We start from the raw sequence: 18,170 nt of genomic DNA on the forward strand, positions 1-18,170 counted from the left end.
GAAGATGAAGGACCGGGAAGTTTGCATAATCCAGTTAGGATCCAATCGTGGCTCTAACTTCAGGGCACTTGAATTTCATAGACAATATGGGGAAGATCGTTTGAAGGAATGTAAGTGGGTTAGCACATGAAGAAATCAGTGAAGTTATTTAAGCCGATTCGGTCACTTGGGAGTCAAGCATGATGCCAAGATTCTTGACAGACTTCAAAATAGCCAGCAGAATACCAAAGGTCAGAATGTAAATAGGTGTCAAGTCAAAGGTTGTTACAGTTGTTCATAACCAGCACCTTGGATTTATCAGCATTGCTGTTCTCATCTGTTAGATTAGCGTGGTCTCCCCTAACTTTTTGCCTCTGCTTCCCAGGTTGCTGCTGTGTGCTGGACTCCATTTTTGCTGTTTTTGTTACTCTGGTCACTTTACCACTGCTGACCAGCAAGTGCTGCCTATGTAAAATTGAATGTATAGTTGGCTTTTCCATTATGGCATATTTGATTAACTTGTAAGTCCCTAGTAAAGTGCACTAGAGGTGCTTAGGGCCAGTAAATCAAATGCTACTAGTTGGCCTGCATCACTGATTGTGCCACCCACATAAGTAGCCCTGGAAACATGGCTTAGACATGCCACCTACAGTCTGTGTGTGCATTTTTAAACTGCCAATTCGACCTGGCAAGTATACCCACTTGTTAGGCCCAAACCTTCCCTTTTTGTAAATGTAAGGCACCCCTAAAGTAGGCCCTAGGTAGCCGCATGGGCAGGGTGCAGTGTGTGTTAAAGATGGGACATGTACTGATGTGTTTTACATGTCTCAACAGTGAAATACTGCCAAATTGGTTTTCACTGTTGCAAGGTTATCTCTCTCATAGGTTAACATGGGGGCTGCCTTTAAATATTCCTAAAGAGGATTTTCCCTTTGAGAGCAGATAGGAATATGGAGTTTATGGTCTCTGAACTCACAATTTTAAAATGCATCTTTTAGTGAAGTTGGTTTTTGGATTGTTACTTTGAAAATGCCACTTTTAGGAAGTAGGCATTTTCATCTTAAAGCATTCTGTGACTCTGCCTGTTTGTGGATTCCTGGTCTGGAGACTGACAGTCGGGCTCTTTGTGCATCTCCACTGGGCAGTGACACAAAGGGTGCTGGGATGTAAACTGCATATCCTGATGGGCCATCTGGGCTAGAGGGGAGGGAGGAGTGGTCACTTACACCTGAATGGGCTGTGCCTACCCTCACACAATGCACTATACACCCCTCTGGAGTGTGTCTGGGGCCAGGCCTGGGCAAGGCAGGATCCAGTAAACAACAGAGACTTTTCTTTGAAGTTGGGCAACTTTAAAGGCAGAAAGGGGTATAAGTATTGGACCCAAACCCCCAGAAATTAGATTACTTCAAGATCACTTCAAGGATTCAAGAGAAACCTCTGCCAGGAGAAGAGCTGAAGGAGAAGTGCTGCCCCTGCCTGTGACTGTGCTTTGTTAGGCTATCCTGCAGTTGCTGCTTCTGCCTGAGAAAGGGGACAAAGACTGGACTTTGTGGTATATTCCTGCTTGAGAGGTATCTCCAGTGGCTTGGACTAAGCGTTCCCCCCTTCTGAAGTATCAGGGCCATCAAAGACTTCCTCTTCCAGCACCTTGATTTTCTACTGAGACTCCTGCACTGCCAAGTGGAACCCTATCCAGCCCGTGGGCCCTTGAAAGGAGAAGCTGGTGGAAAATCAAAAAGACCAAAGTGCACTGACTTTGGACGACCCCAGGCTGGTGCAGCTGCCGGATACCACTACGCCGCCTGCACCTGAAGCCATGGTCCTCACTGGAGTGCGACTCCAAAGTGCTGTGTCACCGACGTCCATGACACCTGACTTTTCCGCACTACGCCGTGACCGCCGGAAATCCACTCTGCTGGAAGTGCGCGGATCCAACGCTTCACAACAATGCTGCCTCACATCCACCGCTACGCAGCAAGAACCTGATGCCTCTTCCTGACGCCTCCGGTCTAAGCACCGGAACTGATGCCGCACCGGATCCCATGACCCCGCAATCCCAGACTCCGAGCACTGGCTTGTTTCCTCATTTCCACAGGGTACTGTACCTGGGGGTCTGTGTGACTCCGTGACTGGTGCCATTAGCACCAGATTGCTGTGAATGACACCGTCACGACATCGGGGTATCACCAATTCAAAGCATTTGTGTTTCTAAGCACTATATTGAAGTTTAATCTTTTAGAAATTCATAACTTTGCCTGTGTATGTTGGATTTGTGTTGTTTTGGTCTTGCGTTGCTCAGAAACATATTGGCAATTTTCTGACCTGGTGTGTTGGAACAAGTACTTTACACATTGTCTCTGGGTTAAGCCTTTCTGCTTGTGCCAAGCTACCAAGGGGGTGATAGGGGTTAACCGGGTGTGTCTCTCCTTTGCCCTGACTAGAGTGAGGGTCCTTGCTCGGACAGGGGGGAACCTGACTGCCAACCAAAGACTCCATTTCTATCATCATTCATTTCTAGATGCATCTCATGCACTGCTGGAATTCCAGTTGTAATACAAACTACATATTCAAACATACTACTAATTAAGAATCATCTGCATATATGTAGTCTTTATGCCTCTGTTTTTCAACAGCCTAGCAAGTGGAACAACACAGATACTAAATAGTTGTTACCTTTTTGATGGTGCCATGCATTGTGGGCCATATGGCTGTCCAATAGTTTAGTCACAACGGAAGAAGTGAGACTGAGTGGAAAATTTAGGACTTGGAAAAGTTTACTTGCACTTTCTTTAGGAGAATGTTACAATGGCTGTGTTAAAAAACCCGTAAAAAAATAGGAACTCTGCCTTCCTTCGGCAATTAAATTAATATTGTTCTCAATGGGGAAGTGGTCTCTTGGACAAGAGCCTTATAAAATAGGAAGGACAAAGGAAAAGAGGGAATCAATTCTTCCACTCAAATTAGGGACAAATTAGTAAGAACCAATAGACAGCCAACAGGAATAAATCGATACAAATCAGAAATACATTTGCATCTATCACATGGTTCCTAGAAGGAGTAATGCCATGCATGTTTGGAGCAAATAGCACTAATATCATTTAGAAGCTGAAAAATAGACTTTTAAATATTATGGGATGAGCTTGTTTTCTCAGAATAGAAAAATTGCTTTATCTTAAGACGTTTCTGTTTATAGGGTCATAACTGTAGCGTATAAAGCTGATTTGAATCACAGGATGGGTGAGTATGTCATTTATGTTTCGCTGCCCTGTAGACTGACTTTGGCATCTTTAAATATTTGAAAACTAAGGAGCATGAAAAAACAAAACTATTAAAGTCAACGGAAACACAAGTGAATGGAAAGCATGGTCAGATAAGAGCATTATAACAACAGGTAAACTACTACAGTATACAGACCTGAAACGTTTCGCAACCCTGCAGGCTGAGTTTCAACTAGAAACATGACAAAAATGGAGGTACGTCCAATTGAAGCAGTGTTTGCAACAAGTACTGATGCGGGGGTCCAAGCCTCTCCAAAACATCTGCAATACACGATTATCTAAATAGATGAAACTTATGCATAAGAGTTACTTTTCGGCTAAATGGGACCCTACTGAAATAACTTCAATCCAGCCTTCACAGATCATACCTGCAGAAAAAATGGCAAATCAGGTTAGGGAAAGAATAACTATCTCAGATTGGATCGAACTGCTTGACTCTCCTGACAGTGGCCTCAGGGCAGCAAGGATAAACCTTACCTTCTTTAATCTGCGACATGACTGGTATTGGAGCCCTGCAGGCTTTCTACATTCATTCTGTTAAAAAGTGATTGACTGAATAAACTCCACAAATATTCTAAACCTACAATTAACAACCAAACTAATCATGGACGTCATTTAGGGGTCACCAGGTGTTGCAATTATGACCTCCGGCGTCCCCTTTGCAACCCCTGGCATCACCTTTGCCACCCCTAGCTCTGTTTCCGACAGCACTGGGAAGAAAGAGTAAACAGCTTGCAAAAAGCCTTGTTTCCTTTCTGTTGTTTCAACCCCTTTCCTCTGCCCTTGGCACTGAGCAGCCTAACATTTACTATTGGCGATGTACTAGGGGAGGGGCAAGGGATGGATGCACGGCCATAACCATGAGGGGCTGGCCATGGGGGATGGACAGGGGCCCAGCCAGTCCATTTCCTGTTCTAGCCTCCCTCAAGCACTGGCCTGTTTTGTAAGGTATTGTGTTAGCCAAGTCCTTTTAATTTGACTAAAATTATAGGTATAATGTACTTACCTAATAGAGCGATCTTTCTTCTACTGCATCATACAACATATGGCAGTGAGTCAGCATACTTCAGCCACTCGCTAGCAGAACTTTGAATTACTGCATTTTTCTCTTTCACAAGGAGCACATTCGTGGACAAGGTAGTTCCCTTCCCTTGTTTGTGTTGTCTTTCTTTTGTTTACAGCTTAATTTTCTATCAGAATGCTTTTTACCAGATGTGAGCACAGGGCACATCCGAGTTTATCAGTTCCAGTATTCTGTTGATGCAAAGGGGCGTTTGTTTATCTGACTGTAGCTTTTTCACGGCATATGAGATGTGTCTATTTGAGGATGTTCTATATAAAGTTATTCTCTTTTGCACAGAATGGAGTGGATTTACAACTGCACACCTCAGGCCCGATTCACAAAGGTAAACTTAGACCAAAAGTCTAAGGCCCATATTTATGGGAAAATGACGGACCGTGACGCTGCACCAAAATTGCCAGCACCGTGCTCCATCATTTGCACAATGCAGGGATGTGCCATATTTAGGTGAATACGGAACACCCCTGTGTTGTCCCCTGTGCTGGCACTAAATTTAGCTGCCAATGTAGGCTTCCTTGCACAATTGTGCAGGGATGTCTGCATCCAGGGGTGTGATTGTTTATGTGTGGGAAGGTGTCCCTTCCTGCACATAAACAACCACTACTGGCGCTTTGGCACTTCTGTGTGTGCTACAGAAGTGCCAAAGCATCATTTTCAAATGATTGTTTATGTGCAGGAAGGGACACCGTCCCGCACAGAAACAATCATTTCTTTGTATTCTGCAGCATGCTTAGAAAATGCAAAAAACGAAGAGGAATATAAGTAGTGGCGTTAGATTTTGGTGCTGTCTCAGGTTTATAAAATCTCGTAAATCTGAGGCACTGCCAAAATGCAATGGGTGTTGCTGTGGCACGTCGAAGAGGCCCATTTTAACACCAGAAAAATAAGGAGCACAGGTTAGCGCCACTGGAGCGTCACATAAAGTGAAGCTCCAGTGATGCAAGAGACTTATAAATATGCCTCTAAGTTTAGACCGAAAGTATAAACTTAGACCAGGGGCCAGATGTATCATCGAGGCCATTTGCGAATCGGAAATAGCGATTTTTAAGAAATCGCTATTTCCGACTCGCAAAGTGCATGTATCACATTTGCGAATCGGTAATAGCGATTTCTTAAAAATTGCAAATGCTATTACCGATTCGCAAATTGCGATACCGCCCCCCTTTCGCACCTATGGACTTGTTGGCCCATATCTGCAAATTTTTAGCATTTCCAAAATTGCGATTTCTGAACCAGAAATCACAATTTTGGAAATGCAAAACCCCAGGGTGCTGGGGGCCTAAGGCCCCCTCTACTGCACCCCAAACATTTTTTGGGGACATGTAAGATGCACACATGCCAAAAGGGTATGTGTGCTTTACATGTACAATTTTAAAATGCATTTTAAATTTTGCACATTCCTAAATGCCAAAATCGCATTTAGGAATTGCTTCATAAATGTGCTAAGGAATCGCAAATAAGGAATCCTTATTTGTGATTTCTAATTTAGAGAGTCGCAATTTGCAACTCTCTAAACAGGGTCGCTATTTTAGCGATTCCTTAAAATTGCGTTCAGAATGTATTTCATACATTCTGAAATGGCATTTTGCATTCGCGAACGGGCATTCGCACCGTTTGCGAACGCAAAATGCTTTCATACATCTGGCCTCTAATGTCTAACTTAACTCGAAGTAAAGTAAGACTTTTGGTCTAAGTTTAGACTTTTGCTCTCAACTTAGACTAAACATCTAAGTTAGACTTCAGTTAGACTTTAGGTCTAAACTTGGACTTTCGAGTTGCATGCCTCGCGTACAAAGCACTGCATCTAAAAACTCCACCCTGCCTGCCTGACTTACTAAATATCCATAGATAAAAGAAAGATTCCTAGCAATGCCTTTCCATCAGAGAATCACTTGCTCTACATCATTCATTCTCAGGTGTGGCTAACACTTTAATGAACTCATTACCAGTGGCGGCTGGTGACTTTTGAAAGTGGTGGGGCTTTAAAGTTCTTTCCAGCTTTCACAGCACGACCAAGCAGACACATGGTCTCAAGGTCTGTACTGCATCATGTGAAAGCAGAAATCCTCTGTCGAATTTCCGGCTTCACCACTTGAGCAAACTGTGTGATCCTAGGCAAGTATTTTATTTTACCAAGCCTCACTTGTCTTGATTCTTACATATGACTGCACCTTAAAATATGCAAGTTCAGGATGTGCTCTGTACAAAGTCATCTTCTACTTGATTTCACAGAATATAGTGCTGCTTAAGGTATCATAAGAATGTAGGCCACATACATGGTGTACAACTTACAAATAGCATTGTCGTTAAAGTAAAGGAATGTTTCTAAATTCGTATTTAAAAAAAATACTTTCTAATGATAGCAGCCACATATATTGCTGTGGGACAGTCAGTGGAGTGGGGACAGGGAGCCCTTTCCTATTGAACGTGTGCCCCAGCAAGAATACAAAATACAGGCAGACATAACCCCACTCCCCAACCTGCAACCCCCCCCTTCTCAGATAAGTTAAACTCAGCATGAACATGTGTTTCTTTATTTGCACTTACCTCTCTTGCAGTTGCAGCTTAGTCTGAGGGAGACCAAGGATGCCAAGCACGTAGGCCAAAGTCACACTGGCAGCATTGTGAGTGCAGTGCTCTTGGCTCCTCTCCGCTGGTCCTAGCCTTGGTCACTGACTGCAGTCACCATGTCAAAGCCTTACTCATTCCATTCTTCTCTTCACCACACCCTCCCTGCTGTCTTCGCCCCCTCTTCCCACAGCATACCTGACATACACCATTATTGTGGCGTAAGAAAAACAATCCCGTCAATGTTAACGGGAATGTGAATTCGTTTTCAGAAACAGTGAGTGATTAAAGATTACGGCTAAATGAATTTCCATGGCAATGAGATGTCATGAAAATTAAATTAGAACATTGGAACGCTGGCAGCTCCATCGAAAACAATGGAGTGCTCCGGGCTTTTACTGGCCGGTAAAAGCCTGCGGCGCCAACATTCCAATGTTCTCTTTATTCACATCAAGAGCTGTGAACAAAGCCTCACGGAGCCCGAGGGGATTTTAATCCCCTCGGGCTTCATGAGGAATTTGTTTTATCTTATAGAACATTCTGCCCTAAGTGGCAGAATGTTCTAATAACCTTAGAACCCGCCGTAGCGGGATCTACTGGCCATGAAAGGCCCTCTCCCTTGTTAAATGTGCTCGCCTTCAGCTCGGGCATTTAACGCGGGAGCAGGCCTTTAATAACTGTGAGAGCCCGCTATGGCGGGTTCTAAGGCTATATGAGATTAGCAAGGGCTCAGCAAGCTTTACAGGTTCTGAAAAAGAAAGGGTTTTGTAAATGTATTCCACCTGAAAAACAAAACAGAGGTTTTGCATCTTGGCCTGTGCTATGATGGTACGCTGCTCGACTGCAACATTTCAGAAGACCTGACAATAACTTTAGGGCTGATTGCAGCAAGCTGCAATTCGATTGTGCCTTTCCCGTCTTGGATTTTGAGTAAACATTGACTATGATTTATCTTTAGTTCTTCTTTACTGTCCAGACTGAGCACAGTGTTTCATTTCCTCTGACTGAGTCACATTAACCTCTTGGATGCCCAGACGTAACGATTTTGTCCTCGTTTGCACCACTCAGGTGCCAAGGAAATAACTGTTACGTCCTGGTATGGGCACTCGGGGGGAGCGCTAGTGCTCCTCCCGGTGGCATCGCACCCCGTCCCATGGGCAGGGATGGAAGGGGAATTGCTTCCCCTACCACCCCACCCCCCTATCCCCCCCAAGGCGTCTGATGACATCAGGACGCGATCGTGCGCTGAGGTCATTAGAGGCTGCCCTCAGCTGAGCTTCCAGTGCGGATTGGAGGAGAAATGCAAAAGCATTTCTCCTTCTATCACGTGGAGGGGGCGAGAGAGGCATCAAGGGAAATGAAAGTCCTTTCCTTTCCTTTAATGTCTCTCTCTGCATTTCTGTTGATTTTTTAAAAATATTTATGAATAAGGGGAGAAAACTATTTTTACGCCATTTCTGCCCCTTCTGGGGGCAGATTGGCCTATTATAATTAGGTCGATCTGCCCCTGGGGGACAGAAACCGTTAGACACCAGGGCTAATTATTTTTTTTATTGTTTACATGTGGGGAGCGACCGACCTCTTAGGCAAGTGTCGCTCCCCTGGGGGGGGGGGGGAGGGGGTCAAATAGTTTTTAGGCCATTTCTGATCCCTTTGGAGGGAGATCAGCCTATTTTTATTAGGCCAATCTGCCCCCTGGGGGGTGCAGAGACCACTAGACACCAGGGATTTTTTCTTTATGTCAGTTACACTCAAGGGGTGTGACCCATTAGGGAAGGGTTGCTCCCATGGGGGGGGCAACTTTATTTTAGGCCATTTCTACCCCCCTTGGGGGCAGATCAGCCTATTTTAATTTGGCAACCACTAGGCTTCAGGGATTATTTTACTTTTTATTTTTTACAGATGGGAGCAACCCCTTAGCCAAGGGTCACTCCCCTGGGGGGCAATTTTATTTTAGGCCATTTCTGCCACTCTGGAGGGCAGACCGGCCTATTTTTCATAGGCCAATCTTCCCCAGGGGGGGGGCAGAAACCACCAGACACGAGGGATTTGTTTTGCCCCAATTTCACGCAAGAGGAGCGACCCCTTAGGCAAGGGGAGCTCCCCTGGGAGGGCAAATTTATTTTAGGCCATTTGGGGGCAGATTGGCCTAGTTCTATTAGGCCAATCTGCCCCAAGGTGGGGCAGAAACCACTTAGGCACCAGGGACTGGTGTGTGTGTATGTGTGTGTGTTTTGCTTGGGGGGGAGCAGCCCCTTGGGCAAGGGTCACTCCCCATGGGTGTACATTACTGTTGGCCATATCAGCCCTCCTTTTGGAAGGCCCACCTGTTCCCAAGGACGGCAGAAAACCCACCAGAAATCAGGGAAGATTTTTTTTTCCAAAAAAGAGGGTGGGGGTGTGGCCATACCCCCACCCCAAATAAATGGGGCCAAAGTTGTTCTGCCCACCGGTGGGTAGATGGGACAATTACCCCTGATCCACTCCCCGGGGGGACAGAAAACCTACTAGATGCGAGGGAATTAAAAAAATAAAAATAGTAGGGTAGTGGTTACCAACCAGGATGGGCCCCAACTGAAGGGGGTAACGGTCTTTCAGCTCTCCCCCGCACATTAAAACATCTTATCCCATGGCAAGCAACGGACATTGGATTATTTTGGGTTTTGATTTTACATTTGGGCCAATTGAGCTTGGCTAACTCTCAAAATCATCCCACTTGGAATGGTGAGGGGTTTTTGGACTTTGGGATGCCACAAGACCTAGACACATCTGAAAACTAAACATCTGGGTGAGTCCAGGGTGGTGTGCTTCACATGCACATCACACAATTTTCTTACCCACATTGCTCTGAAAACCTCCAACTTTGCTGGAAATCACAAATTTGTCCCACATTTTTGTGATGGAACCTTCCAGAATCTGCAGGAATCCACAAAATTCTTACCACCTAGCATTGAGCCGATAAAAATTCTGCCCCACTTATCAGCCTAAAAATGTTTTTTTTCAAACTGCCCTTTTGGACCTGCGTTGGTTCCCCCCAAATTACACATGTTTTTGGCTCTTCCCTGTCACAGGCACTTGGCCCACCTACACATGCGAGGTATCATTTTTACCAGGAGACTGAGGGGAACATTGGGAGGTAGGAAATTTGTGCCGGTGCGGTGATCCCACACAGAAATGCAGAGAAAATTGGATTTTTTTAGCTAAATTTGAGGTTTGCTGAGGAACACTGGGGGATCCACACAAGTAACACCTCCCTGGACTCCTTCAGGTGTCTAGTTTTCAGAAATGTTTGGGTTTGGTAGGTTTCTCTATATAGCTGCTGAACCCAGGACCAAAAACGCAGGTGCCCCTGTGCAAAAACAGGTAGTTTTGTATTTGATAATTTTGATGTGTACACATAGTGTTTTGGGGCATTTCCTTTTGCGGCCCTAGGCATACCCACACAAGTGAGGTACCTTTTTTATCGGGAGACTTGGGGAAAAGCTGGGTGGAAGAAAATGTGTGCCTCCTCTCAGAATCCAGAATTTTCTGTCACCGAAATGTGAGGCGAAGGTGTTTTTTTGGCCAGATTTTGAGGTTTGCAAAGGATTCTGGGTAACAGAACCTGGTGAGAGCCCCACAAGTCACCCCATCCTGCATTCCCCTGGGAATCTAGCTTTAAAAAATGCACAGGTTTGGCAAGTTTCCCTTGGTGCCGGCTGAGCTAGAGGCCAAAATCCACAGCTAGGCAGAAAACACGTCAGATTTCAATGTTAAAATTTAATGTGTCCATGCTGCATTTCCTGTCGCGGGCATTAGGCCTACCCATGCAAGTCAGGTACCATTTTCATTCGGAGACCATGGGGACCCAACAGAATAGAAAAACAAGTGTTATTGCACCTTTTATTTCTCTACATTTCTGCCTTTCAAATGTAAGACAGTGTGTTAAAAAGACGTCTATTTGAGAAATGCACTGTAATTCACATGCTAGTATGGGGACCCCAGAATTCAGAGATGTACGAATACCCACTGCTTCTCCACACCTTATCTTGTGTCCATTTTGGAAATACAAAGATTTCCTTGATACCTATATTTCACTCTTTATATTTCAACAAATGAATTGATGTATACCTGGTGTAGAATGAAAACCCATCCCAAGGTGCAGCTCATTTCTTGGCTCTGGGTACCTAGGGTTGTTGATGAACCCACAAGCCCTATATATCCCGCAACTATAAGAGTCTAGCAGGTGTAACAGTATATTGCTTTCAAAAGTCTGACATCGCAGAAAAAAGTTACAGAGTAAAACGTAGAGAAAAATGGCTGTTTTTTTCACCTCAATTTCAATATTTGTTTTAATGTAGCTGTTATTTTCTGTAGGAAAACCTTGTAGGATCTACACAAATGACCCCTTGGTGAATTCAGAATTCTATCTACTTTTCAGAAATGTTTAGCTGTCTGGGATCCAGCATTGGTTTCACCCCCATTTCTGACACTAACTGGAAGGAGGCTAAAAGCACAAAAAATAGTTAAAATGGGGTATGTCCCAGTAAAATGCCAAAATTGTGTTGAAAAATATGGTTTTCTGATTCAAGTCTCCCATTCCTGAAAGCTGGGAAGATGGTGATTTTAGCACCACAAACCCTTTGTTGATGCCATTTTCAGGGTAAAAACCACAAGCCTTCTTCTGCAGCACTTTTTCTCATTTTTGGTTTAAAAAACCCAAATTTTTTGCTGTATTTTGGCTAATTTCTTGGTCTCCTTCAGGGGAACTCACAAACTCTGGGTACCCCTTGAATCCCTATGATGTTGGAAAAAAAAGGACACAGATTTTGTGTGGGTAGTTTATGTGGACAAAAAGTTATAAGGGCATAAGCTCGAACTGCCCCAAATAGCTCAAAAAAAGCCTGGCACCTGAGGGGGAAAAGGCCTGGCAGCGAAAGGGTTAATAAAATAAAATAATCCAAAATAATAGAAAGGCCCACTGCTCCTCCTCCCTGCAAGATGAAATTTATACTGAAAGGGATCAGAACCTGCGAGTTAGCCCTGGCACTTGAGAATGGCTGCATGCTTGCTTCCAGTGTAGCGTTTAGAATCACAACAGCCCCGTGAACAGTGCGGGCGCTGTGCTTTCCCAATGTGGAAATCTTGGGTTGTGAATAGCTCTGGCTGGGGCTCTGAGTATGAAAACACATCAGGAATGTGCACCATTGAAAACAAGTTACCAGTGGGAGAGGGCACATATAAAAACTACTATATTACTCCCCAAATGTCCTAGAGAAACTGAAAGAGTATAGGTCTGTGATTTGTGGGATATTGAGCAAGGGGAGTGGGAGGAGGCCCTTAGGTCACCCAGGGAGTTAGGAATCCAGGCTGACTTCAAAATGATTCAACTCTAGATACTCAATAGATCTGACTTTACAAGCTCTAGTCTATACAAGATGGGAAAGACCGGGACTGAGCTTTGCACTAGGCAATGCAATAGACTGAGCACTTTCCTCCACCCTCTATGAGAATATCCGAAACTAAAAAGCTACTTGGAGGCAGTGTGGATATGTTTGAGACTGGTCATTGGAGCCCGGGCGTAGTGCACACCCAAGCTGGACAACACTTAGCATTTGGGTAAACGAAACACACACCCCATGCACCAAAACTGCCTTGACGCCTGGGCAAATTATTGCAAAAAGAAACGCAGCCCAATCATGTAGATCAAATGCCCCATCTGCTTCGACCTCCTGGAAAAATTATATGGGCTAATGTATGGTGGAGGTTTATGAAGGGAAGGGGTGCCCAAAGAAATGTTAAAGATATGGCAGTATTGCGAACCTGTCAAGGACTGTAAAAAATGTTGAGTGGGCACGAGAGGGAAAAAACGAATGCCCAGAACAAAAACAAGGGCAATTATGCGGAAGTAAGAGAAAAGAGGTGAAGGGAATAAAGTTACAGTAACCGGGCAATTAAAAAGAATCTATGGCTAATTTATACTGGCTGGGTATTGTGATGGCTGTTATAAAACTATTAAAATGCAGGCGTGGGCTTGCCGGAGGGTAAAGGGGCGGTGCGTGGCGGGGAAGGTTGTGGGGGAGGGATGAAAAATAAATAAACTTACATTTTTCCCGCGTCGCGCCACTCCTCTCCTTCGTCATCGGATGCTGCATGCACAGGCTCCCAGCTCACAGGTGCCTACCCTGCGGCCAATTCTGACGCTGCTCAGAGCAGTGTCAGGATTGGCTGGGAGCGCCAAGCCACTGGGGGCTCCCAGGCAGACTGAGAGCCTGTGCAGGCTCTCTCCAGCCCAGCAACTGTGTTGCTGGGCTGGAGAGAGCCCTGTGCGTATGTGTGTTTGGCCAGCCCAAGACGGATGACGAAATGTACATGCGCAGTGAGGGGAGTGCACAGTGCACGCCCCTCAAGTGCTCGTCAACCCTAATGCCCGCCCCTTTTCAAGAAAATGATAATAAACACAGTTTAATAATGTTTTCTTGAAAAGGTTTTGCAGCTGCTGCTGCTGCTGACGGTGGGCCACGCTCCTCCGCCCTAATGGAGGATCCAGCCCTGCTCATTACAGTGAAACTTAAGACTGAACCCCAGGCTTATGTCTTAATGCCTATAGTTAAAAACTCATTGGTATATATCTTCCTAATGAGTAGTTGTCCTCAATGCTGGACCCCATTCAATACACACTTTTGGATTCTTTCCTGTCCTATAGAGACGAAGACAGTTATTTCTCCCTCAGTATTAATTTATCCACCCTAATATCGTTTAAGTTAAACTATCTGTTTTATTGCTCTTATTACTACTGCCAAATTTGCAAAGTGGCGCAATGCATCCATTGTGCCACTTTGTAACCCTTTTTGCTACATTATGCCTGCCCCAGGCATGCTGTTTAGGGGCTGAAAACAAAGGTGGTCATTCCGACCTCGGCGGTCTTTTCTCCAGACCGCCGAGGCCGGGGGAGCCAGAATACCGCCATTGCCGGAAATGGCACATCAACATTGCCGAGGGCTCATAATAGAGCCGGCGGCAATGTTGATGTGCGTCGGGTGCAGTAATTCGGGCAGTGAAATGCGCGATGGGGCTATGCCTGGGGGCCCCTGCACTGCCCATGCCAAGTGCATGGGCCCCCAGGGGCACCCCCAGTCCCTTTACCGCCAGCCTTTCAATGGCGGTGTTTACCGCCACGGACAGGCTGGCGGTCAGGGACTCATAATCCCCAGGACAGCGGTGCTTGCACCGCTGCCCTGGGGATTATGCCCGACAGGCGGATGCCTGTTCTGGGAAAGTGGAGGGGCCGGCGGTATGACCGTGGCTTTTCCGCCACGGTCAGAATTGCTGGCGGAACACCGCCAGCCTGTTGGCGGTGTTACCGCCAACATACCACCGGCCGCCAGGGTCGGAATGACCCCCATAGTGTTCTTTGGTTATTTATTTCAGCACTTGCTCAGAGCAGGCGTTAATACTGCAAAGCTCCGAACTAGGGAACTACCACCATGGTGCCCCGTATCTTAGATAGGGACAGGGATAGCTAAGGGGCGCAGGAAAAGTGGTACTGCACTCGGTGCATCGCCACTTTTCTGAAATCAGGGCCTAAATTCCCACTGAAGTTTTATACATAACAAATTCAAATAAAGGGGTCGCAAGTATTCCGAACAAGTATGTTTTATATACATTTTGAATTAGGAAGAGCACAAATTATTACCCCGGTCACCACAGGCATACTCAAGTCTGATCAATGTTACCTCGGAGAAACTAATTAAACATTTTCCATACAATTTATTAGAGGTGACCTTCTTGATAATAGATAACACACACAATACAAAAATCGTTCTTCTCTTGTTTTAATTGCGTGTAATATTTTATTACATTTTATTTGCCTGAATGATTCTTGTTTGGTCGGCCCAAGGAGGAAGAAAGACTGGATTAGCCCTCTTTGCGTTTGGATCTCTAGACTGCAGCTTGCACGACGTTCTATATTGCAGAAAGCATCGGAAATATTTTGCTACAGACTCTAGAATACATTTACCATATTTATACTTTTTTAGCGCTGCATTTGCGCCGCTTTTTGATGCAAAAATGGCGCAAACTTGCAAAATACAATTAGGGCCATATTTATACTTTTCGACGCACAACTGCGCCAACGCAGTTGTGCGTCAAAAAATCTAACGCCGGCTAACGCCATTCTGAAGCACCATGCGGGCGCCGTATTTATTCAATGACGTTAGCCGGCATTAGCCGGCGGAGCTGCCTGGTGTGCGTGAAAAAAAATGACGTACACCAGGCAGCGCCGGCGTAGGGGAATATGGAGCTTGGGCGCCAAAAAATGGGGCAAGTCAGGCTGAGGCAAAATTTTCGCCTCAACCCGATTTGCGCAATTTTTTTTAACTCCCAACCCCCATTGAAATGACTCCTGTCTTAGCAAAGACAGGAGTCATGCCCCCTTGCCCAATGGCCATGCCCAGGGGACTTCTGTCCCCTGGGAATGGTCATTGGGCATAGTGGCATGTAGGGGGGCACAAATCAGGCCCCCCTATGCCACAAAAAAAAAAAAAAATTACTTACCTGAACTTACCTTATGTTCCCTGGGATGGGTCCCTCCATCCTTAGGCGTCCTCCTGGGGTGGGCAAGGGTGACAGGGGGGGTCCCTGGGGGCATGGGAGGGCACCTCTGGGCTCCTTCCGAGCCCACAGGTCCCTTAACGCCTGCCCTGACCAGGCGCAAAAAAACAACGCAAAAGCGGCTGGACGTCATTTTTTTTGACCCGCATCTCCCGGGCGTGATTTTTGCCCGGGAGTGTAAATACGGCGCACATGCCTCGGAGTCAATTTTTTAGACGGGAACGCCTACCTTGCATAGCATTAACGCAAAGTAGGTGTCCACGCTAAAAAGTGACGCAAACTCCATGGACTTTGGCGCTAGACGCGTCTAACGCCAGAGTATAAATATGGAGTTAGTTTTGCATCGAATTTGCGTAAAAAAAAACGACGCAAATCCAGCGCAAACGGAGTAGAAATATGCCCCTTGGATTTTGCAAGTTTGCGCCGTTTTTGCGTCAAAAAGCAGCGCAAATCCAACGCTAAAAAAGAATAAATATAATTGCCAGTAATCATCTGATTATTCTTAACATTCCAATTGATACATAACAACTTCTAAACTGCCCTTCCTGTCATAATACCAACATTAATGTTTTTCGCTTTGGTTTATGCTTTCTGATCAAGAAGAGGAGAAAATGGAAATCTGCCCTCAGTCTTGTTTTTGGGCGGTCGCTTTGTTTCTGTATTTTAAAGTGCATATATAATACCTAGAGCAGTCACAATATGCACTATTCTCGTCCCAGACCATTTTTGTTATCGGGAAACCTCAGAAATGAAACATGTGTGTAATAATACCGCTTACGCAGAAGGTACTAAGCTCATGGCTTCTCGTTTTTCTGCTTAACATTCAGAACAGGTGCAGATATTTTCTCTCACGTTCCAGTTCAGTGAAGGTGAAAATGCAGTTGTGGAAGCGATTATAGGGCACTTTGAAGATTATTTCATTCCAGGGTAAATTTCTCCTTCCAAATGCCACAGGTTCGTCGTTTGTGTGCAGATGAAATAACAAAGCAATCAAACACTACGTGACTGAGTTGAAAATCAAACCCCTCACGTGACAGACTGTCAGTTGTAAAATGTCTTGAAACGCCTACTCAGGAAAAGACGGCCCTGAGTCTACATTGACCATGTTATACAGCTAGCCATTGCGTGAAATGAGCCCTGTGTAATGCACAGTTGCACGTAAAGGTAATGTTTTCATTGACCTCTCCTGTGAAAGATTTGCCATTGACTTGGCTTTCCTTTCCTAAGTTGTTTTAGGAGATCTGATGTTTCATGAGCAATACTTGATTTTACGTTTGCGGAACATGCTTTTGTATTCAGGCAAACTCATATTACTAGCTCTATTTTTTATGTAATCCGGCCACCTGATTACCGAAGCTCCAGTCTTAATTTTTCACCTGCAGCTTCCAAAGAATTGAATTTGAAGGAATTACATTTTCCTGCCCCTGTCGGAGCTGCACCATTTGCTGTTATTAAAGGAATGTGTGTTATTTTACCTAGACATTAAAGATTTGTTCTTACTATCCAAAAAACAATAATGTGTTTTTGGAAAGTGCTTCATACTTTAATTCTGTCTTTTTTGGAGTGTCCTAAATAACTAAGGGCCAGATGTATGAAAAAAGCCGTTTGCAAATCGGAAATAGCGATTTTTAAGAAATCACTATTTCTGATTCGCAAAATGCAATGTATCATATTTGTGATTCGGTAATAGCGATTTCTTAAAAATCGCAAATGCTATTACCGAATCGCAATTTGCGATACCGGCCCCCATTCGCATCTATGGGCCCACATTTGAGAATATTTTGCTTGTCCTAAATTGCGAATTCCTAACTGGAATTCGCAATTTTGGGAAATGCAAAGTCCAGGGCGCCGGGGGCCTAAGTCCCCCTCTGCTGCACCCCAATTTTTTTTTTATCAACATATAAGGTGCACACATGCCAAAAGGGCATGTGTGTTTAACATGTAAATTTTAAAAATGCATTTTGAATGCATTTTTAAAATTTGCACATGGTTACCACCAAGTTCAACTTGGTGGTCATAGCGATTCCTTAATCCCCAATTCGCATTAAGGAATTGCTTCATACATGTGTCTCTAAACAGGGTCACAATTTTAAGGAATCGCTATTTTAGCGATTCCTTAAAATTGCATTCAGAATGCCTTTGATACATTCTGAAAGGGCTTTTTGCATTCGCAAATGGGCATTCGCACCGTTTGTGAATGCAAAAAGCTTTGATACATCTGGCCCTAAAATACTATCTATTAATTAAATTGTACTCAATTTACCAACCTCAGAAAGATATACGTCTGTATTGGCTGTCAAGGATATTTAGCTCAGAAAAGAAAGCTAGTTTCTTTCAGGAGATATTTGCCATCCTCAACATATTATTGTCAGCAACCCTTCCACTTATGTTCCCTCTAATCATGGGTTACTAGGGTAGCTTGCTTCAGAAAACACACGTGACTGAGCTGGTGCACTGGTAGCCAATATGCACCAAACTGTTCCAGAGCAGACAATTATTATCTCTCAAAATCTGTATGTGCCAGCTTTTTGGGCAGCAATGTCCTCTGCATGGTAAATAGGTTTGTAACCCTGCCCTGGGTGCCCATATGAATGAGAATTGGTTAACCAGACTTTCATTTTGTCCCTGTCATCATGCTAGTGTAGCACATGTGGAGTGGCCTATGCCTG

Source organism: Pleurodeles waltl, chromosome 3_1, assembly GCF_031143425.1.
Source record: "Pleurodeles waltl isolate 20211129_DDA chromosome 3_1, aPleWal1.hap1.20221129, whole genome shotgun sequence".
Lineage (NCBI taxonomy): Eukaryota > Metazoa > Chordata > Amphibia > Caudata > Salamandridae > Pleurodeles > Pleurodeles waltl.